Source organism: Panulirus ornatus, chromosome 18 (assembly GCF_036320965.1).
Source record: "Panulirus ornatus isolate Po-2019 chromosome 18, ASM3632096v1, whole genome shotgun sequence".
NCBI classification, from domain to species: Eukaryota; Metazoa; Arthropoda; class Malacostraca; order Decapoda; family Palinuridae; genus Panulirus; species Panulirus ornatus.
This window is the reverse complement of record NC_092241.1, coordinates 38,072,297-38,097,296: the sequence shown is the minus strand read 5'-3', so window position 1 is coordinate 38,097,296 and position 25,000 is coordinate 38,072,297.

The window sequence follows — 25,000 nt, the reverse complement described above, 5'->3', positions numbered from 1 at the left end:
ATTAGTGCCTCTGATGTGTTATATTTCACATTATTTTGCTAAGCATCTCGTGTATTGGTGTCTCTTAGGAAGAGGTCAGGCTGTGTTGAGCTCCAGTTGGTGTGGTGACTAGCAAAGAGCCGTCATACTGAGGGTTATTTTCTCTCTCTCTCTCTCTCTCTCTCTCTCTCTCTCTCTCTCTCTCTCTCTCTCTCTCTCTCTCTCTCTCTCTCTCTCTCTCTCTCTCTCTCTGTAACCTCTCGGGCAACGACTGCTTCTGCGGCAGAACCCAGTGTCCCCCAATAATATGATCTTCCTTGTGTTTGCATTCTTAACATAGGTGACATTTTGTTGACTATCAGTGATCGAGAGACCGTGTGTAGTTGCATGTGTCAGTTATTTCGTCGTTTTCTTTATACTTTTTTCCCCCCAACTCTACTGAAAAACAACGCTAATCTATCTCCCTTTAAATCTTGCTTACTGTGATCAAGTGCTAGTTTAAATCCCTTAAAAGTTTTAGGGAAATCAGTTCCCCCCCCCGTTACAAGAACATCGCCACATGCAGCTAAGCACAACCATTACGAAGATTGGAACTGTATTTCGTGGCATTACCACCCTCGCTCCCAGCACGACTGGCCTGGATCAAGCGCGCAGTGCTCGACACAGCTGACGACCGCTGGTCATCATTCTCTTGGTTAGGATGTAGGTCATCATCCCCTGGTGTTGATGGCTTACCTGAGTGATTAAGATGACTTTTGGAAATGATTCGTCTGATGTTACTTTATCGTTTCTTGTTGTGATGTCATGATGGAATACAACTTCTTTTTTTTTATACAGCAAAATTATCATTACTGCTTATACATTAAACAAGTTAACAATCTCACGGCGTATACAGACCCATTACATCTTATCTTTGAAGTTGTGTAAGGCATTTTTGAAGAGTGGTTCGTGGTACACACTACCTACACTATATTTACTTCAATGTTGCATGCAGCATCGCAATTTGGTTTCACTGGAAATCCCCCCCAAGAAGAAATTGGAAACGAATTAATCCATTGTTTGACAGGACATTTGGAGCTCGAAATGGTTTTGCTGACAACATATGAATTTACAAATTAGAAATTATTCTCTCTCTCTCTCTCTCTCTCTCTCTCTCTCTCTCTCTCTCTCTCTCTCTCTCTCTCTCTCTCTCTCTCTCTCTCTCTCTCTCTCTCAGGCATCCACCAACCCCGTTACCGGGAGGGCTAGCGATAGCTGCGCAGTGAACAAGCACTACGGTGGCTGACAAGGTTCACTCTTTTGTCCTATCCGTGTGTCACCCACGGGTGGGCCGCTAGCTTACGGTCCGTAAAGATATAAGTTGTGCGTCTCACTTATAACACCTGGCAACACTAACTTATAAAACTAATTTTTTATAACTCTAGATTTTAATGCGGTGAACATTATTAACACTCCTTCGTCTTTTAGTAAAATCTTGTCGTAAGGCCTTGCAAATATGTACACTCACTCTTTCTCTCCTTTTATATAGACACACACACACACACACACACACACACACACACACACACACACACACACACACACACACAAACATACACACTCACACACACACTTAAACAGTTGAAAAAGGGTGGAATTCATCAACTGGGACAGACCAAAGGGAAAGGAAGGATAAAAGCAATAAATTAAGAAAGAAGGCGAAAAAAAAGATGGAGACACCAAATGAGGCAAGAGGACGGAATATATATATATATATATATATATATATATATATATATATATATATATATATATATATCATATTATATCTTTTACTTTTTATTATACTTTCACGCTGTCTCCCGCGTTAGCGAGGTAGCGCAAGGAAACAGACGAAAGAATGGCCCAACCCACCCACATACACATGTATATACATAAGCGCCCACACACGCACTAAAGAGACACATGAAACTGAAAGAGAAGGTCTCGAAGATGGTAACAAAGACAGTACCTTAATTAGAAAAGTTACGTTACGGGGAAAAGCTGAAGGCTTTATTTTTGTTCACCATGAAAGAGAGAAGAGTGAGGGAGACCTGATCACAACCTTTTTCACAACCCTCAAGTTTTTAATAACCTTGATGGTGCAAGGTAGTACACAGTTCTTCCATAGAAACAGATAGAATAACCAGTGACCACAACCTGAAAGTAACGAAGAAGCTTTTTAAAACTTCTAAACTTTTTAAAGTACTTTTGTATGTAAGACTAGTGCATGAACAGAATAAACTGAATGAGGATACAGGTAACTACAAACAGCATTGATTAATTCAAAATTCTGTGTGACTAAAATTTTGTATGACTGTAGAGACTATTCAAGCGTTGTGGCCCCCAAAAGTGCAAATCTCGCTTCCTGTACAAAAATGATACGCAGTTTCGGTTAAGTAATTATACATACTTTGTCTAGTTCAAACGGCCATACAGGAGTAGACTATATCAGCATAGCCTTTGCTGTGTCTTCACAACACACCACATACCTCGCATTAGCTACAGACAGACGCCCCACGAAAACTTATCCGCTTTTATTCAGCCTACGGTACAGGCCTGTTCTATTATCTTTAGTAACTTTAATGAAGTATTAGTTAATAGAATGTACTACATGACGTTTTCTTTTTCACGATAACATAAACTTACAAAATGACATGTGGGTAGAACTGAAGTTTCATGTCGTCACATTTAGTCCACTGAACTAATCACAGTTTTGTTACAGATTTCATCCCTGTATTGTGGATGTGAGCTGACTAAAGTTTGATTACATAATTATTCAAAGAAGAATTTCATTCTCATTCTTCCAGTTTCGTGCGCAGTCCAATCCTTCTGTCTCAGCCCTTAACACACTATAGTTGACTCGTGTTATTGCATCTCACCTCAGCCTTAAGAACATCTCTTCACGCTATTTCACATTCACAATCTCTTATCTTGCCATCACAAAGCTGCCATGACCCCCCTCCCCCCCCCAAACACACTATCTTACAATGCTAATCATTCGTTTTCACCAGTTCCCTCACAACGTTGTTTCCTAAATCAAATGATAAACTAGAAGGAAGTGATGGTATTATTGTCCCATGCATAATTAAACTGTGACACAGTAGTTATCAGAGCCAAACTGTCGTGTTATAGTTCTTACAATCAAACAGTCATGTTGACGCTGACAATCATAAATATGGTGCGGAAGCTGTTGTCCAGTTGGTGTTACAGTCGATCAGTCATGCAGGAGTCATTACAGCACTCTAGTTGTGGCAGAGACAAGTTGTCGAACTGATGTAGTTAGTTCAGTTACAACTAGGCTGTCGTGTAAAGCACTGTTGACCAGACATTACGGTCAGACCCTCTCTCATGAATTACTACAATCATCCTAACGTGCAGGAGTTACTACAATCATCCTAACGTGCAGGAGTTACTACAATCATCCTAACGTGCAGGAGTTACTGCAATCATCCTAACGTGCAGGAGTTACTGCAATCATCCTAACGTGCAGGAGTTACTACAATCATCCTAACGTGCAGGAGTTACTACAATCATCCTAACGTGCAGGAGTTACTACAATCATCCTAACGTGCAGGAGTTACTACAATCATCCTAACGTGCAGGAGTTACTGCAATCATCCTAACGTGCAGGAGTTACTACAATCATCCTAACGTGCAGGAGTTACTACAATCATCCTAACGTGCAGGAGTTACTACAATCATCCTAACGTGCAGGAGTTACTACAATCATCCTAACGTGCAGGAGTTACTGCAATCATCCTAACGTGCAGGAGTTACTACAATCATCCTAACGTGCAGGAGTTACTACAATCATCCTAACGTGCAGGAGTTACTACAATCATCCTAACGTGCAGGAGTTACTGCAATCATCCTAACGTGCAGGAGTTACTGCAATCATCCTAACGTGCAGGAGTTACTACAATCATCCTAACGTGCAGGAGTTACTGCAATCATCCTAACGTGCAGGAGTTACTACAATCATCCTAACGTGCAGGAGTTACTACAATCATCCTAACGTGCAGGAGTTACTGCAATCATCCTAACGTGCAGGAGTTACTGCAATCATCCTAACGTGCAGGAGTTACTACAATCATCCTAACGTGCAGGAGTTACTGCAATCATCCTAACGTGCAGGAGTTACTGCAATCAGACCGTCGTGAAGGAGTTGTTATGACCAGCTTTTCCTACAGTATCTATGTTCCAACCAGAGCTGTGTACTACATGTAATAGTGTGATGGTAAAACGTACAAAAACTTCCTTACTTTGACGGCAGGAAAAGCTTAACTATGACGTACATTTGCGAAGATAATAACGTCCAGATATGAAGGCGAATTTACTGTAACGCCGTATTACATCAACAACGAATTGCGTTGCTCGTGGGACATTTGGTTTCAAAGCTCATGCATCGCTTGGTGCTGGGTGAGGTGTATAAGACACAGTTAGCACGCATGGACAGACGAGTGCGAGTGGAGGTTCGCCGTTGGCTCCGTCTAGCCCATGACGTGCCCTGTGCATACTTCCACTCGGCGGCAGGAGATGGTGGGCTGGGTATACCAGACTTTGTCTCGACCGTCCGGTTGAATAAACAAGCCAGGTTCGAGAAGTTACTCACCTCGACCGACCCGGTGATTCCGGCGGCTGTCCGGGAGCCTGCAGTGCTGAGCAAGCTGCAGCAGCGCTGGACTGGACCCGCTTGCATTGTTGGTCGACAGGCGGGGAACAAACTCGAACGCCATCAGGCAAGGAGGGCCAATCTGGTCAACACCGTCGACGGTGCGGGTCTCGCTCCACCTGCTGCCGTGCCTCAGGTCAGCAGACGGGTGAATAGTGGGAACCGTTTCCTGTCCGGTTCTGACTATGTGAAGGCCGCCCAAGTGAAGATTGTTGCTTTACCCACCCCCGCCAGAGCTTCCAGAGGCCGGCCCGAGATCAACGGCCTCTGTGACACATGTCATAAGCCCGGTACGCTTGGGCATATCGCTCAGATGTGTCCCTATACCCATGGTGGGAGGGTAAAGAGGCACGATAACATCAGTGCCTATTTGGCCGAACGACTGAGACAGAGGGGTTACGAGGTGGTTTGCGAGTCCCGCATTCCGATTGTGGGGTCCTTTAGGAAGCCGGACAACGTGGCTTCCAAGGGTACAGAGGCCTATATAATCGACACTCAGGTCTCTGGTGTCCATTTCGCGCTTTCAGCTGCATACTAGCACAAGTGCAGCTATTACGACACTCCCTTCACAGGATGTGGTCCAAGAGCACAGGTTAAAAGTCGGCGCCTGCCTTGTCCGCCTGGTATCGGCCGTCGGACTGGCGGAGGTCATTACCCCTTTGTGGGCTTGGGGTGTGCGAGATTAGGCTGTTCTCCCGTGGCTCCATGGGCAGGTACCAGTTCCTGAGGTCGGGTTGTCGTGGCGGTCGGTGAACGCCTTGGCGGGGTTGTCCTTTGCTCCCGCGCGGCAGGCCGCACTGGAAGGTGAGCGGTGCTGGAGGGTCACTGTGTGTTTAGTCGCAAGGTAAGGTATATCGAACCATCATCTGATGGCCAACTCTCAACTTACTTCTGTCTATCCTATCAGCAATCTGATCTGAAATCTTCCCCTTACTGTGTCCATACACTCCCTCCCTCAATTAACAATTTCTTTCACTATCAACACGTAGTTAGGTCGCCTACCGACGCACTCCCCTGTTGGGCAGAGAAATCTAAATAAAAAAAAATGCACAGAACGTAGTTGTAGCTTAGACTTTCCTGCACGGGCCCATCACTAACTGGGAATCGATGAAGAAAAATCTAAGCAAACGTCAAAGTCTACATTGTATCAGTCATGAGCCCGGACGCTCTCTCTCTGACAAAGCATAAACTATGACTAGACACGACGCCACAGAAGAATCTCCGCATTGCTTTACATATTACATACATCTGTCATTGTTCTTCATGAGTCATTAACTCTTCACAGCTTCAGACACTATCCTTTTCCACCATTGTTCCAAAGAACTTTGGCTCTGCAATGATCACTCCAGCACCAAACATCCACATAATACACTGGGTAAACAAAGCTACGCAGACTCCGACCTCCCAACATAGTCTCATTTGACAATCCGTCGCTTGGTAAAAAAAATAAAGTAAGTTCCTCACCATGACTCTACGGTCTCCAATATGACCATATAAAACACACTCCTCAAACATGTCTTTTAATAATGTTACCCTCCACTCAGGGTTCCATATAGTCCACTATCCTACTATGGCTCCACACAACACAATCCATTACTTAAGAACAATAAAAGGACACCCTACCCCCACCTTGAATTGGCTTAACACAATCATTCTTAGATTCACCCCCTCATCCCTGATATCCTGCCATAGATCACCTTACTTCATAACGAATCACTCTTCCCCAGTACCTCTACAACACATACTCCCTCAGCCTGATTCCACAATACACTCGAAACCCAGCACATCTCTAAACATCAATCCTCATCGTATGGCCATACGTAACATCCTCTTTGTCCACAGCTTCGCAGAATAGCGCCATGGCTCAACATGGTACGTTTCCAAACCTATTTCTATACATGAAACATTTACCACCCTGGCTAGCTTCACACACAGTGCACTTCCATCCCTGGCTCTACACATTCCTCTCCCGTCATGGCCCTAGGCAACAGATTCCCTATCATGATTCCAGTCAATTTGTCTCCCTTACCATGGTTGCCTGTAGACATTTTTTTTTTTTTCATCATCTATTGCTCCACACTCCCATCATTGCTTCAGCCAACGCTTGCCGCACTGAGGCTCCACACCATTTAATCTCTGATCTCTGTCTCACCTGGTTCCATGAACGGCCTTCATTTCCCAGCTCACATCAAAGCCAAATGTAAACACCGGAAAGAGAGAAAGAAACAAATCCATCACATTTATCTTTATCCTCGTAAGAGGTCGGGGAGGTCGGGGAGAGAGAGAGAGAGAGAGAGAGAGAGAGAGAGAGAGAGAGAGAGAGAGAGAGAGAGAGAGAGAGAGAGAGAGAGAGAATTTCTCACCAGATTATCTTTAAAAGTTTTTCGAGTTTTATGTTTCAGTCAAATCCGATGTGAAGGAATTATACATCTCGTGAAGGTGAGGAGACTAAGGAGCGTTGCTGCCGTGTCCCTCACAAGCTGATGAAAAGTGATTAATATCGACCAATTCGAATTCTCTATAACTTGATAAACAGCGGAAATTGCTTCCTCTCTCAGGCGTTTCATTTGAATAGTGAGAAAAAAACTACTGTCCTTCTCAGCCTTTCTTTCATGTCGCAGTGAAGAGTGAGGAGTGTTGGTTGTGTGGCTTGTTTCCCTCCATATCCTGCCGAAGATGTTGCCTCACTTGCCTGTTTAACTCACGTCGCAATGCAGGCCAACGCTTCGCGTAGTGCTCAATAAGGGCGCTCGGCCACCCTCATGTAGCGCATAGTAAAAAGATTGGTCGCTACATCATGTAGTGCACAGTAAAGGTTGGTCGCTACATCATGTAGTGTACAGTAAAGGTTGGTAGCTACATCATGTAGTGTACAGTAAAGATTGGTCGCTACATCATGCAGTGTACAATAAAGGTTCGGTCGCTACATCATGTAGTGTACAGTAAAGGTTGGTAGCTACATCATGTAGTGCACAGTAAAGGTAGGTCGCTACATCATGTAGTTCACAAGAAAGGCCGGACAGCCACTTCGTGTTGAGCATAACGGAGGCAGGTTTCCGGTTTCCTTGTCATGCAGCACAAAACAAAGGTTGCTACCTTCATGTAGTGCACAGTAAAGGTCAAGTCACCACCGCAAGTAATGCATGACAAAATCAAGTCACCATATCATACAGCGCACTAAAAAGGCAGGCCGCCATCTTACAGAATAAGAAGTTCAGAATCTTCTATTTCTTCTTCTCTTTGTACAACAAAAGCAGGCTACCGCCGTATGTAGACGAAGAATAACTCATTCTCTTTGCATGTATTCAAATTCGAGGGGTTACTGTTTCATTTTGTGCCAGTAAAAAAAAAAATAAAACTTTATGCATCTGAGATTCATATTTTGTAACTCTTTACTGAATAATTCCTTTTAAACCAATTTCTTTACGATTATTCTTTTCATGTCTGAAGTTTGCTCTTAACCAACTCGTCTGGTTTTTTCCGAGTGCTGAGAACTCTGGTTACCGATAAAAATTCCAATTGACGACAGACAACACAAAACATGAAAAAGAAAGATATAAGAAAATAGAGAAACAAAGGGTAAATGAAAAAAGGAAATGAAGGTTTGGAATTGAAAAACTTTCTTATAAAACTTTCATATAAAAGAAGGGGGAAGGGAGAGAAGGGGAAAGGAGGGTGATGTGGGGAAGGGAAGGGGAAGGCTGATCGCATCTGTTCTGAAACGTATGAATACCAGCTTAAGCTCGTAGTCCATCTCCAATCCGTCATCCACGTGCTATAAACGAGTCTGTCGTCGTCCAGGACAACAAAGGCTTAAATCTGAGAGGCCTTTGCACCTCCCTTGCAGTACCTCAAACAACTGGTGTAACTACAGGAGGGGAAGAAGGAACAACTACGGGTGCTTCCAACACCCACCATGCAACACCTTGATGTAGGCGGGTCCTTCCCTCTCACAGGAGGTGGTTTGGTCTCGATCAGTTCTCGAACGCACGAAGCAGGATCCGACTGGATAAGGGTAAATGCTGAAATTATTATGCTGGGTTTCAAGACGGTCAGGGTAAGAACAATGAATGGCAAGGGAAGAGGCAAGAGACGAGCAGGCACTATCCCCGCCAGGACGGGCAAGGCCAAGAGGAGGAGGAGGAGGGAATGGATGATGAGAAGAAAGCCAGAAATTCAAGCGAGTCGGGGAGGCAACCTGAGCTAAATTAGTTCTCTCGCTTCCGTCTTCTGAGACCAATGGGAACATCCCATGTTTAAGAAAATCCAATATGACTTTCATTACAATGTTTGCTCTTGACTCTGGTCGTGAATATCAGAAAATGTCTTCTGGTCAAGAGGTACCAACAATGGCCGGGCCGTTAAGTCAATGGACTCTTACAAGAAGCCCTCGGCTTCCACATATCCTGTTCTTGCAAGTATAAACTTAAAAGCTTTATACTTAGAGTCGCAACATCACAGTTTTAAGATTAAATCTTTACGGAGAATATCCCTGAAGACTAGCCTAGCTGCAGTGAGTCATGCTTCTCCCGATTACTTTAATCATGCAAGAAAATACATGGGAAAAGCTTAGGAATCATCAGGGATGAGGAGACAGGAGTTAAAGAAGAATATGATAACAGTAGTTTATATAATGATTTAAGATGATAATGGTTTACCAGTAGATACATTTCTTACAAGCAGATCAGACATTAATATCAAGCTGTGTCTTCTTGAGGCTGTTAGGTACCATATGCCACAGCATGGGGGAGGAGGTCCTGGAATATGATGGATATTTGCTAGTGGGAGGGAGGTCTGCCTCTCCAGCACAGGCGGCGTTCGTGCTGTGGTTACAGTTTGATTTTGATCTGTCTCCATCGTTAGCTATACGTGTTCTATCAAGCTGGTCATTTTGCTGACCATGAAGAGAAGGATGGATTATCTGCATACTTCATTCAATTAAAAGAAAATCTTATTGTCTGAAGAGTGAAAATATTTTTTACTTTATCTTGTAGTATTGGCAGAATTTTGAAGTGAAAAAACGTAGATTCTATGAGACCGAACAAAATCCAATACACTACCAATACTCAAAGAGAAAATGATATTCTAAAGCCTGGAAAATATCACAGACAAACCTATCTATCTTCCTCGTCCTCAACACAACAATGGGTAAGACAAGTTAACTCCTGACGAGTAAAACAGCACTGCAAAAATGAGGTTAAGATAATATAATGTCACCCAGGGAGATCTCACCGTATGAACGACTTACCTGCTGTGCTCAGTACATGTATAGGTCTGAAAAGACCTCTGTCACAAGCCACTCCGACAGACCATCTACAAGTTACACGTAAGACCCTAAACATGTCACTATCTGAGAAATGACATCAGTAATCTGGATCTCTCCATACTTTATTGATCTGAATTGAAGCGATGGGAAGCAGAACTGATACTGTACCTTTTCTAGGGAAGTTGCTGTGCCTTTCCAGATGATGGTTTATGTACCTTTTCCCCCCCAATTATGAATGCATCATCATTCATAAGCATAATCGCATTTCATCTTTCTAAACCTTCACACAGAACTACTTACCCTAGAAGAATGACATGAATGCAATACACGTTACGGAATCTATTGTGAACAAAATAATGTGAAGCGTTGTGTAAGACCAACCGTCAGTCTTAATGGAATGCTAAATGATAATCATTTCAGACTGCTTCAGTTACCTGTGATGAAAGACTTCGCTCATTAATTGTCGAAAAATGCCATTCATGTCCTCTAACACTTAGCTCCCATGTCCTACCGATCTCAGAGAAGGAAAATTTTAAAGAATAAAATCTTTTACAAAATTTCAGGAAACTTTCATAAATCTCACAGAATTCCTGGTCCCTTATCGTTTATTAATCCCAAGTAGTCCTTCATAATCTAAGTAACTATAAGCTACATATTAAACATCTTTGTGTTTTCTTATATCTTAGAATTCTCTATTCCATGCCTTATTTTTCTTTCTTTCTTAAGAACCTAACCCCTCACAATTCTGGTTATGGTAAAGTGCATAGATTGACATCATCTTCGTTAACACCACAGCGTGTCGTGTTCTCTCCTTCTACTTGTACATAAGTTTCATATTTCTCATACTCTACATCCTCACGTTCCCTCCCAGAAGTGTATATATCTTTGCTATCGTCTTTCCTCAGATTGCAAATCCACTTCAAATCGCTTGCCATAATATTTTTCCCCGGGGGAATCCTACCGTCAGGAGTGTTTCGTTTCCAGACAATAAAAATGAGGAATGGTTATCTGGGCTACTTTGTCTCCGGATGCATGAGGCCTCATCGTTCCAGAGCTCCGAGATGAAACATACGCTGCTTGTATGTTATTACTCGTAATGCATAAAGTCGGCAAATTTTAAACTTTATATGACAGTGAACGAGCTAGTATCATTTTACCGGGAGGAGTCAGAGAAGAGATTTTATAAGTCTTGAAGAAGAAAGCAGAACAAACATTTGAGTAATGAGTTATTTAGGTATCGTTCAAAGATTCGAATTCCACTAACATCAGAGTACAATTAAAAGAGAAATCTAGCAATCAACATGACGGTCTATCAATAGATTTATGACGGAATCTCGAGATGATTTCTCAGTACGTACCTTCTTTTCTCTTTTTAGACCAGGTCTCATTACCGTGATCGTATCTATATATCTTAGCAAATCTAGTTTCGGTAATACGTATCAGTTTTTATCGCTTCTTAGTTCACTTATTCTTTCCCTCATTCTGCATTGATCTTTCAGTTATAAAGCTAATACTGTGTTTGTGGTCGTGAACAACTCACATCTCGATAAACTGAGGCACTGCATCATACTCACTTGCCACAGTTTCGAACTCATTTATCACGAAAAAAAAAGGGTCATTTACTCTGATGCATTTCTACGTCCACCTAGATTTATAGTCGGCTTCAGCGGTAGATTAGATTTGCTCCCGTAAGGTATGTGCAGTATCTAACCGTATGCCAGTGTCTTTGATAACACGCGTCAACACAAATGTTATACCATACATTTTAGTTGTTTAAAGTTTGTAAATCAGATGTGCTTCCTTTCCCTCCAGGAAATTCTTGGCTTTTCCAGTATCTATAACCTTGGACATAATATTTTCAGAAAACCGTAAGTAGTCATACATTTATATCCATTACGTAAGCTTCAAGAGTAATTCCGGTTACACATGAATGTAAGACGAACAACATTAAAAGATTTCTGCTTTGAGAGGAAAAGAATGTTTCACTTCTCCGACATCAAAACAATATCCCGTCTTCCTCTGAAAAATCCTCATTGTTTACCAGCTGGAATATATCTCTTCAGCAGGTGAAATCTATGAGTGCTGAGTATTCAGGTAGAAAAGGATTTCTTTCTTTTTTTTTTCAGCATCCCAAATTTTGTTCCGAGAGAGAGAAAGAGAGAGAGAGAGAGAGAGAGAGAGAGAGAGAGAGAGAGAGAGAGAGAGAGAGAGAGAGAGGCTATTATGAAGATGAGGAGGGCTATAGGGTAGCGGATGAGCCATCGCTGAGGCAGAGGAAGATGAAGACAAAACTCTGGAGGTGAGATGAGATGAGGAAGCGTAGGGCAAATGCGAATGTTCTTCCACACAGGAGATAAACCCGTAGGGAGAATATATATATATTTTTTTTTTTTTTTTATACTTTGTCGCTGTCTCCCGCGTTTGCGAGGTAGCGCAAGGAAACAGACGAAAGAAATGGCCCAACCCCCCCCCCCCCCATACACATGTACATACACACGTCCACACACGCAAATATACATACCTACACAGCTTTCCATGGTTTACCCCAGACGCTTCACATGCCTTGATTCAATCCACTGACAGCACGTCAACCCCTGTATACCACATCGCTCCAATTCACTCTATTCCTTGCCCTCCTTTCACCCTCCTGCATGTTCAGGCCCCGATCACACAAAATCTTTTTCACTCCATCTTTCCACCTCCAATTTGGTCTCCTTCTTCTCCTCGTTCCCTCCACCTCCGACACATATATCCTCTTGGTCAATCTTTCCTCACTCATTCTCTCCATGTGCCCAAACCATTTCAAAACACCCTCTTCTGCTCTCTCAACCACGCTCTTTTTATTTCCACACATCTCTCTTACCCTTACGTTACTTACTCGATCAAACCACCTCACACCACACATTGTCCTCAAACATCTCATTTCCAGCACATCCATCCTCCTGCGCACAACTCTATCCATAGCCCACGCCTCGCAACCATACAACATTGTTGGAACCACTATTCCTTCAAACATACCCATTTTTGCTTTCCGAGATAATGTTCTCGACTTCCACACATTTTTCAAGGCTCCCAAAATTTTCGCCCCCTCCCCCACCCTATGATCCACTTCCGCTTCCATGGTTCCATCCGCTGACAGATCCACTCCCAGATATCTAAAACACTTCACTTCCTCCAGTTTTTCTCCATTCAAACTCACCTCCCAATTGACTTGACCCTCAACCCTACTGTACCTAATAACCTTGCTCTTATTCACATTTACTCTTAACTTTCTTCTTCCACACACTTTACCAAACTCAGTCACCAGCTTCTGCAGTTTCTCACATGAATCAGCCACCAGCGCTGTATCATCAGCGAACAACAACTGACTCACTTCCCAAGCTCTCTCATCCCCAACAGACTTCATACTTGCCCCTCTTTCCAGGACTCTTGCATTTACCTCCCTAACAACCCCATCCATAAACAAATTAAACAACCATGGAGACATCACACACCCCTGCCGCAAACCTACATTCACTGAGAACCAATCACTTTCCTCTCTTCCTACACGTACACATGCCTTACATCCTCGATAAAAACTTTTCACTGCTTCTAACAACTTGCCTCCCACACCATATATTCTTAATACCTTCCACAGAGCATCTCTATCAACTCTATCATATGCCTTCTCCAGATCCATAAATGCTACATACAAATCCATTTGCTTTTCTAAGTATTTCTCACATACATTCTTCAAAGCAAACACCTGATCCACACATCCTCTACCACTTCTGAAACCACACTGCTCTTCCCCAATCTGATGCTCTGTACATGCCTTCACCCTCTCAATCAATACCCTCCCATATAATTTACCAGGAATACTCAACAAACTTATACCTCTGTAATTTGAGCACTCACTCTTATCCCCTTTGCCTTTGTACAATGGCACTATGCACGCATTCCGCCAATCCTCAGGCACCTCACCATGAGTCATACATACATTAAATAACCTTACCAACCAGTCAACAATACAGTCACCCCCTTTTTTAATAAATTCCACTGCAATACCATCCAAACCTGCTGCCTTGCCGGCTTTCATCTTCCGCAAAGCTTTTACTACCTCTTCTCTGTTTACCAAATCATTTTCCCTAACCCTCTCACTTTGCACACCACCTCGACCAAAACACCCTATATCTGCCACTCTGTCATCAGACACATTCAACAAACCTTCAAAATACTCATTCCATCTCCTTCTCACATCACCACTACTTCTTATCACCTCCCCATTTACGCCCTTCACTGAAGTTCCCATTTGCTCCCTTGTCTTACGCACCCTATTTACCTCCTTCCAGAACATCTTTTTATTCTCCCTAAAATTTACTGATAGTCTCTCACCCCAACTCTCATTTGCCCTTTTTTTCACCTCTTGCACCTTTCTCTTGACCTCCTGTCACTTTCTTTTATACTTCTCCCACTCAAATGCATTTTTTCCCTGCAAAAATCGTCCAAATGCCTCTCTCTTCTCTTTCACTAATACTCTTACTTCTTCATCCCACCACTCACTACCCTTTCTAAACAGCCCACCTCCCACTCTTCTCATGCCACAAGCATCTTTTGCGCAATCCATCACTGATTCCCTAAATACATCCCATTCCTCCCCCACTCCCCTTACTTCCATTGTTCTCACCTTTTTCCATTCTGTACACAGTCTCTCCTGGTACTTCCCCACACAGGTCTCCTTCCCAAGCTCACTTACTCACTTACTTATATATATATATATATATATATATATATATATATATATATATATATATATATATATATATATATATATATATATATATATATATATATAGATAGATAGATAGATAGATATATATATATATATTTGCTAATTACAGGCCAGATAAAAGATCATGACCAGGGGATACGTGCATTGTTGTGACAGTAGGAAAGTAACATGAGAACAGTGGTGTAATGATTAGTAAATCGTATGGGAGGGCAGTGAGTGAGAGGGCTGTGGCACGTACAGTGCATCAAGACTAGGGAGAAGCAATGGTAGCTTCGAGAGTGGCAGTGAATATGTGGCTCAGGAATTTCCTTTGAAGTATTTGTGTGACAATTGCTTGGAGAGAAAGTAGTCTGCTTGTGATTTTATACACACACACACACACACACACACATATATATATATATATATATATATATATATATATATATATATATATATATATATATATATATATATATATATATATATATATGTTTGAAGGAATAGTGGTTCCAACAATGTTGTATGGTTGCGAGGCGTGGGCTATGGATAGAGTTGTGCGCAGGAGGATGGATGTGCTGGAAATGAGATGTTTGAGGACAATGTGTGGTGTGAGGTGGTTTGATCGAGTAAGTAACGTAAGGGTAAGAGAGATGTGTGGAAATAAAAAGAGCGTGGTTGAGAGAGCAGAAGAGGGTGTTTTGAAATGGTTTGGGCACATGGAGAGAATGAGTGAGGAAAGATTGACCAAGAGGATATATGTGTCGGAGGTGGAGGGAACGAGGAGAAGAGGGAGACCATATTGGAGGTGGAAAGATGGAGTGAAAAAGATTTTGTGTGATCGGGGCCTGAACATGCAGGAGGGTGTAAGGAGGGCAAGGAATAGAGTGAATTGGAGCGATGTGGTATACAGGGGTTGACGTGCTGTCAGTGGAGTAAATCAAGGCATGTGAAGCGTCTGGGGTAAACCATGGAAAGCTGTGTAGGTATGTATATTTGCGTGTGTGGACGTGTGTATGTACATGTGTATGGGGGGGGGGGGGGTTGGGCCATTTCTTTTGTCTGTTTCCTTGCGCTACCTCGCAAACGCGGGAGACAGCGACAAAGTATAAAAAAAAAAAAAAAGAAAAAAAAAAATATATATATATATATATATATATATATATATATATATATATATATATATATATATATATATATATATATATATATATATTTCTTTCTTTTTTCTTTCTTTCAAACTATTCGCCATTTCCCGCGTTAGCGAGGTAGCGTTAAGAACAGAGGACTGGGCCTTTGAGGGAATATCCTCACCTGGCCCCCTTCTCTGTTCCATCTTTTGGAAAATTAAAAAAAAAAGCGAGAGGGGAGAATTTCCAGCCCCCCGCTCCCTCCCCTTTTAGTCGCCTTGTACGACACGCAGGAAATATGTGGGAAGTATTCTTTCTCCCCTATCCCCAGGGATAATATATATATATATATATATATATATATATATATATATATATATATATATATATATATATATATATATATATATAACACTGGTGGGTGTCAGCAAATATCAGGTCACGTGCATCACTGTGACCTTCCTGCAGTATACCAGATGACCGCCAGGGGGGCAATTAGCGCCCCACACTGATTAACCACCAATTTCCTGAGACAGAAAACATCAAAAGTGATCATCGCATCATCGCTTTGGAAGGGGAAGAGAGTAGCTGATTGAGACGCGTAGGACCCTCAACACTGATCACATCTTGAAACAATGTGACAAAGATTACTGCAGTGTATACCTCGATGGTGATGGTAAAGATATGGTTGTGAGGGTAGACTGCTCACTCTCCGTGAGACGAGGTAATAACACAGGAGGGAGGCCTGGCAGCACTGGAGGTGGTGGCCTTAATCATGGCAATATTTGTTAATGATACACAGGGTGGGAAAATGTTAGGTGGTTGACTGCTGTTGCTTATGTTATGACCTTTGGAAACGGATGATTTAATAAGAGGTCGTGAAGTTGGGTAGCCAGAAGTAGGGTGCAGAAGGGAAGAGAAGCAGCGCTGGACTCAGTGGTAGAGTTATGGATAACCTTGAGTTACAAGGATAATCTTGATTTACAAGAACACAACCTTGAGTTAAAAGTTCAATCTTGAGTTCCAAGACCCAAGAGAAGTCGAGCGGCTAAGTTGGAAGATCCCCCAATACGTATAAATGATAATGAGATTTAATGATGATAATAATAATATCAATAATAAGAATAATAATATACGTCAGAGACTGACGGAGACCTGCCTCAAAGTGATCAAGTGTGGTAGTGAGCAAAATGCGACTTGCCAGACAACAGAAGGAGACACATTATGCAGGGCGGATATGGGTGGTGGCAGCAGTGGTGCCAGGGGAGGGGATGATGGCAGCAGTGGTGCCAGAGGACGGGGTGATGGCAGCAGTGGTGCCAGAGGAGGGGATGATGGCAGCAGTGGTGCCAGGGGAAGGGATAATGGCAGCAGTGGTGCCAGGGGAGGGGGTGGTGGCAGCAGTGGTGCCAGGGGAAGGGGTGATGGCAGCAGTGGTGCCAGGGGAAGGGGTGGTGGCAGCAGTGGTGCCAGGGGAAGGGGTGATGGCAGCAGTGGTGCCAGGGGAGGTGGTGGTGCCAGCAGTGGTGCCACGGGAGAGGATGGTGGCAATACTGGCAGGGGGATGGGGCAGTGGCAGTAGTGCCAGGGAGGGAGGTGGTGGCATGGGACAAGGGCATTTACGAATGACTTGTAGGAAGAGACTGTGCCTATGAAAGAGCCACTGGTAAATAAAAACACAGATTCCCAGTAATACAAATCATACTGAAAATGAAATACGTTATAGAAATCTTTTTTTGATGTGAAGAGAAAAGGTAAGAGAGAGAGAGAGAGAGAGAGAGAGAGAGAGAGAGAGAGAGAGAGAGAGAGAGACGTACCCTACGTAACAAGTGTTCTACTCTCCGTAACAAGAGATGTACTCAGCGTAACAAGTGGTGTACTCAACGTAACAAGAGATGTCCTCTACGTAACGAGTGTTGTACTCTACGTAACGAGTTGTACTCTACGTAACGATAGATGTACTCTACGTAACGAGAGATGTACTCTACGTAACGAGAGATGTACTCTACGTAACGAGTGTTGTGATCTACGTAACGAGTTCTACTCTACGTAGCAAGATGTACTTTGCGTAACGAGAGATGTACTCTACGTAACGAGAGATGTACTCTACGTAACGAGAGATGTACTCTACGTAACGAGTGTTGTACTCTACGTAACGAGTTGTACTCTACGTAGCAAGACGTACTCTACGTAACGAGAGATGTACTCTACGTAACAAGTCGACCCACAGTAAGACCTCACTGAACCACCAGCACGTGGAGCTTTTAAGCTCATTACGCCAGTAGCATAGTATTGTCAAACGAGGCATAAACCACATCATTCCTGACATTCATATATTCCGTGGATTTCGGGGGAGACTAAAACCCGACATGAATATCAAAAATATATCTGTATGCAGCTATACTTCAGGCCGGCATGAACTAATTTACGAGTAGCGTCCAATTCATGCAAGGTCAGACCTTAACACTGTTGTGGTGTGTTCCGCTGGATAATCTGATGGAGGGCGGCCGATCCTGAACCTGAATGTGCTGTTTTATGTGGAACCTTTATGAAATTTTGGCCTTTCGAGTCAAAAAATTATCCCAGATCTTGACTGTCTGAGCGAGGCAAACGATAGCGTAATCAATTAACCGTAGAGATGAAATACGGAAATCTGTGGGAGAGGAAGGTGACTCAATGCAGTTGGCATTATAAGTGAAGAGGGAAGTGTCACCTACTGTCGCGACATGGAACTGACTCACGAGTTCCACAAAGACCAAGACGAACATGATGATGAATGTGAGGTTCTTGCTTCTCTATCCCTACTAGACGAACATGATGATGAATGTGAGGGTCTAGCTTCTCTATCCCTACTAGATGAACATGATGATGAATGTGAGGTTCGTGCTTCTCTATCCCTACTAGACGAACATGATGATGAATGTGAGGTTCGTGCTTCTCTATCCCTACTAGACGAACATGATGATGAATGTGAGGTTCTGGCTTCTCTATCCCTACTACAGTAACTCAGTAACTACAGTGACCTGTGTTAAGGCCCTAATTTCGCCTTCGTATTATTCAACTGTCAAATGACTGAGATCCGCTATTGGGTTTGGGTCTATAGTCTTCATTCTGCCTCTTGCTTATATATGTAGAAATGGTCGTATGCAGTGCAACTCCTGGGTATCACTGGTGACGTGTGGGAAGGTAGAGCACTTCATGTGAAATTAATGAGAGTGAAGTGACAATATGGAATAAGGTCATCTGAAGTTAATCACGAGATGATCAGAAGGTGTAAGGGGATACACCGGCAGGAGGTTACTGATGCAGTAATGAAAAAGTAGGAGTTAATGATCAATTAATGTGAAGGTAAATATGGAGCATCTATAGGTTAATGATCAACTACAGTTTGAGATGAGGATGGGGTGGCTTAATGTTGACTGAAACCCACTGAGAAAGTGGAAGGTTGAGCAGTCTGAGTCCATACTGATGGAAACGGGTGAATCTCACGAGTCTTCCTTGAATACATTGTTCAGACCAGCGCTATCAACCACAGAAGGCACTCATTCTGGCAGTTTACAACAGGAGCCTGGGATAGTGGGAAGTAACGTGATGATATAAAGTGAAAAGTTGAAACAACAAGATCTCCTCCCTTAATCATTCTCATTCAATATGACCTCTAAGGCTAAGATAAATTTTGTGTTTCATGAACGAGTCAGATTAATTTTAAATACCGTAATACAATGACTTCAATCACTGCAGACGGAAAGGATTATCATGATTCAGATTATCTTTCTCTCTAAGCTTCAGAGTGTAATCTGTTTTAATAACTCAAATGGATGAAGGAGTAGCGCAAGGTATGTGGCTATTTTGGAGGATGGTGGATGTCCGCGACGAGAGACTGATAGAGGTCAGAGAGACGTGATGAAGATAGTGGTACAGTGAGAGTGTCTGGGAGATGTGCGCTGTACGATTTGGTTCACACAGGATCCTATGACAGGGTGATGATGGACCTTCGTGGTGTAGCGGTTAACGTTCCCGTAACGCATTCACGGGCCACCCAGGGTCGAGGTCGAGCGCAAAGGTTCGAATCCTGGTTGCGGCAGTCGGTCCAGTCAACCCAGATGTCCATCTATCCCTTAGGGCTGGTTGATATATGGGTATCTGGCTCTCACTAGGGTGCATACATGTGTACAGCGTTAATGAAAGTCTTAAATAGGGCTTCAGTTGCCCGCACCGTCTCAGCTAACATAGAAAATAGTAATGGTGATGACACTGGCTACATTGTTGATATGGAGGGCAATCAGTGACAATAAAGACACTAAGCTGAGATTCGTATCGTTCACGAAGAACATATACAGATAAGTATCATGATACAGAAACAGAAACATGTCGAAGCAAATGTTATGTGAGAGGCTGATGGATGTGTGTGGTGGCCTCCCGGATCATCTCGTGAGGACAGAGCTGCTCTTTCTTCGATCATTCTGTTGCCTAACTCCATGTTATGGCGTTTCCATTTTTTTTTCAGTTACTTTTAATCGTACTGCCTTTTCTTTCATGGTTACATCTGACTCACAATATGTATTCTTTCATCTTTCCTGGGATCATATTCTGTGATTCTACTGCTCAAATGGTATCATTCTTGGTATAATTACTTCTCCTACAAATGCGTATAACTTTAACATCGTGAATTCAGTGACAACTATTCTCTTTTTCAATTAGCTTTTAACAGCGTCTCACATCGTCTTTCACATGTATGTTCTCATTTAGGGTCATCCCTAGCCCTCCGTTATTAGAAAATTCTTTTTGGCCTTTACCTCCCGGTTATTACCATACCGAGAACAGCTATTATCTACAAACTGACTTTTCTGGTAACTTACATTAGCACAGTCTAATTCAAAGTGTGAGAGGCAGGCAACTACTTGTCTATCTTGTCAATCGGTTAGTTGGTTGGACTTAAGGTCTATCAATTGCCAGGGTCATTAAAGCTGTTAACGCAAATGTTATCCATTAACCAACAAATCTTTAACACCTACTTCACTCTCAAAGGCATCGTAAACTCTCGCAATGCATGAGACACCTGTGTCTATCTCACTATTGATGTCTTCAGTATGAATCACTGGTCAGCTGACCTATTAATATCAAACAGTCATAGCTGTTGTTGATTCCTCCACTGGTAATCAGTAGCCACAGACATAACAGGTCCGAGCAAGAGTTGAAAAACTCTCGAGATATCCAGGACGAAGGAACAAGTCCGATCAGTGAGAACAAACAACCCACACTCTCGTAGACGACCCTGTCTGAGCTTGTATGTGTCAGACGTTTACCACCACCAGCAAACATACTGATCACTCGTAAGAAGGATCTCTAGGAAGATTTACCCAATAGCCAATAACTTAATGCTACAAATATCTCTTTCTGAGCCATTGATCTGGACTCTAATATCCCAGAACTCGTACAGTATGTTTTCCCCTGACATATGGCCAAAAGGCGCAATCAGGAGGCTGTGTTATCACCAACTTCTCAGTTATATCAATGGTCCACGTTAGCAGCTTTTTAGAATAAAACGTTCTTGTGATTTCCTATGAATTATCCCAGTTCGTTCTGGAAATGTTCGCAGAAACTTAACATTTATTCTTTCCTTCGCCACGGCAGTAGACGAGATGTGAAGGTAACTGTTGATGAGTCGGGTAACTGTTGATGAGTCGAAACAAACCTCACCGCAAACACTGTGAGGTGTAGTTCAAACCACCTCCTCAGGAAGAACTGTTCAGACATTCACTCACCGGTGTGTGGTGGCGCTCGCACTGTTGCTTGAAGCTCAAGTTGAGGGAACATTGCCCAGGTGCAATGTTCCACCGATTATCCGGCAAGACACAGCTTAACAGTGTTTGTCTGAGGTACAATATCCTACCAGTCTGGAAGTACGATAGCAACAAGATACGAGCTGACAATCAGGATTTAATTTTCAATGTCACCTCCTGATTAGCAGCTCGTGTCTCACTGCTACATTACTATCCATCTATCAGAATCAAAACCATTCACCCCGCCATTAACATGATAAGGTAAAGCTCACACTGATCTCTGAGGAAGAGCATCCCACTTTTCCGGTATCAAATGCAGTTAACAATTTTTCCTAAAGTACAAATCCTACAGTTTACAATGTGTAGTTCATATTTACCTCAATTGCATTCTATGCAGCTCTTACTACTAGCGTGGTGAGGTGCAGCACTGCCTGACGTACTGACCTTCCCCATGTAAGGTCCAACGTACGCTTTTACTGGTCATGTTGGGAAGTGCAGCTTACAATGTCGACTGAGTAACAACATCACACCGTCCAGACGGCTGCCTTGGTAACATGTTATGTGACCAGCAACAACAAATATGTTGTGGAGGTATCTTGTGTATTAGGAGCTGGTGATATGGCAAGCATTGGGAGGAAAATCACAGGGTATTGTGCCATATCCAAATGCCACAAGTGGACCTTTGAAGCAATGAAATATCCCGCATGGAAGACGCATCTTGTGGTTAGGTACCAGCAACACACATCCTACCTGAATCTTTTATAAACTTCTGCATCCGTTGTTATGGATGATAAGGACGTATTAACTGAATATCATGAAATGTTGATATACTAAATAAGTTGATATTTATCTAATATGATGGAATATCATTACAGAATAGCTCAGGGTAACTGGGGAAATTTACAAAAGGTGGAAAATAGAAACCTTTTGATGGTGAGTGTTGAGTGATGAAGCACATATTGTCTTTGAGGGAACTGAGGAGTTCTTACTGCTTAATGGTGGTTCAGACTACCTAATTTGTAGGGCTTCTAATATTTCCCATATCTATTACAGATACGTTATTAAAAATATAGAGTAAGACAGTAATAATAAGAACGTTTGCGAATTACAAATGAGGTTGTCTAATTATAATCGGTCTTGCTCATTTTGTGACTTAGAAAGATTACTTTGAATTGATCTTCAAGCCATTCTTCTAACCATTTATGTTTGGAAATTTTACCGAGCATATATCTTAACATTTGGTCTGTACATATGCTTTATTGAGCACAGAATCACAAGACTTTCTCGTATAGTTTGTCCCTTTGTCCATTCGGACGTGCACGCAAGACATCAAAGCATCAACTTTCATGATTTTCACTGTATAAATATGTCATTGCATATATATATATATATATATATATATATATATATATATATATATATATATATATATATATATATATATATATTTTTTTTTTTTTTTTTTTATACTTTGTCGCTGTCTCCCGCATTTGCGAGGTAGCGCAAGGAAACAGACGAAAGAAATGGCCCAAACCCCCCCCCCCCCCATACACATGTACATACACACGTCCACACACGCAAATATACATACCTACACAGCTTTCCATGGTTTACCCCAGATGCTTCACATGCCTTGATTCAATCCACTGACAGCACGTCAACCCCTGTATACCACATCGCTCCAATTCACTCTATTCCTTGCCCTCCTTTCACCCCCCTGCATGTTCAGGCCCCGATCACACAAAATCTTTTTCACTCCATCTTTCCACCTCCAATTTGGTCTCCCTCTTCTCCTCGTTCCCTCCACCTCCGACACGTATATCCTCTTGGTCAATCTTTCCTCACTCATTCTCTCCATGTGCCCAAACCATTTCAAAACACCCTCTTCTGCTCTCTCAACCACGCTCTTTTTATTTCCACACATCTCTCTTACCCTTACGTTACTTACTCGATCAAACCACCTCACACCACACATTGTCCTCAAACATCTCATTTCCAGCACATCCATCCTCCTGCGCACAACTCTATCCATAGCCCACGCCTCGCAACCATACAGCATTGTTGGAACCACTATTCCTTCAAACATACCCATTTTTGCTTTCCGAGATAATGTTCTCGACTTCCACACATTTTTCAAGGCTCCCAAAATTTTCGCCCCCTCCCCCACCCTATGATCCACTTCCGCTTCCATGGTTCCATCCGCTGACAGATCCACTCCCAGATATCTAAAACACTTCACTTCCTCCAGTTTTTCTCCATTCAAACTCACCTCCCAATTGACTTGACCCTCAACCCTACTGTACCTAATAACCTTGCTCTTATTCACATTTACTCTTAACTTTCTTCTTCCACACACTTTACCAAACTCAGTCACCAGCTTCTGCAGTTTCTCACATGAATCAGCCACCAGCGCTGTATCATCAGCGAACAACAACTGACTCACTTCCCAAGCTCTCTCATCCCCAACAGACTTCATACTTGCCCCTCTTTCCAGGACTCTTGCATTTACCTCCCTAACAACCCCATCCATAAACAAATTAAACAACCATGGAGACATCACACACCCCTGCCGCAAACCTACATATATATATATATATATATATATATATATATATATATATATATATATATATATATATATATATATATATATATATATATATATATATATATATTGACCACCATGGCACGGGCAAAACATGTCCCAATTAATGGCTATTTCGTATGATAGAAACAGAGAAAAAGAAAGTAGAAATTAACCAGAGCTCCACTTCTTGACCCGACTGAAGAAGGTTGGAGGGTTACAGGAAGAGGGAAGGGCGAGTGGAGGAGCATAAGTCCAAAGCGTGTGTGTGGGAGGGAAGAAGTGAGGTATCATGACGAAATCATCTGCACGGATTCATCCCCTAATTGATGGCAACGATCAGAATTATGTCCTATGAAGACCTTATGCAAAATTAATCTCCCATTCCATTCAAATGAAACGATGAGATTTGCGTCAGGTCGCCAGGAGCCGCAGGATAAAACCCTCAGTTATAGGATATAACTCCGTGACAAACATGCACTTAGGAGGAAGAAATGAAACTAGACAGCCTATGAAGCGCTGGCTTATGTGACCAGCAGCCACAAGCCCTCCCAATGACCCAACCGGAGTGTATCGGTAATATACCTCCCTAGTCGGGGGCCGCCTAGCGAGAGAGAGAGAGAGAGAGAGAGAGAGAGAGAGAGAGAGAGAGAGAGAGAGAGACAGAGACAGAGAGAGACAGAGAGAGAGAGAGAGAGAGAGAGAGAGAGAGAGAGAGAGAGAGAGAGGAGAGTGAATCATTTAGATGAGTGACATTAGTAACATCTTTCCTTTATTTTCTTTCTTCGTTGAGTGGCATTCATTTTTTTCTTTGT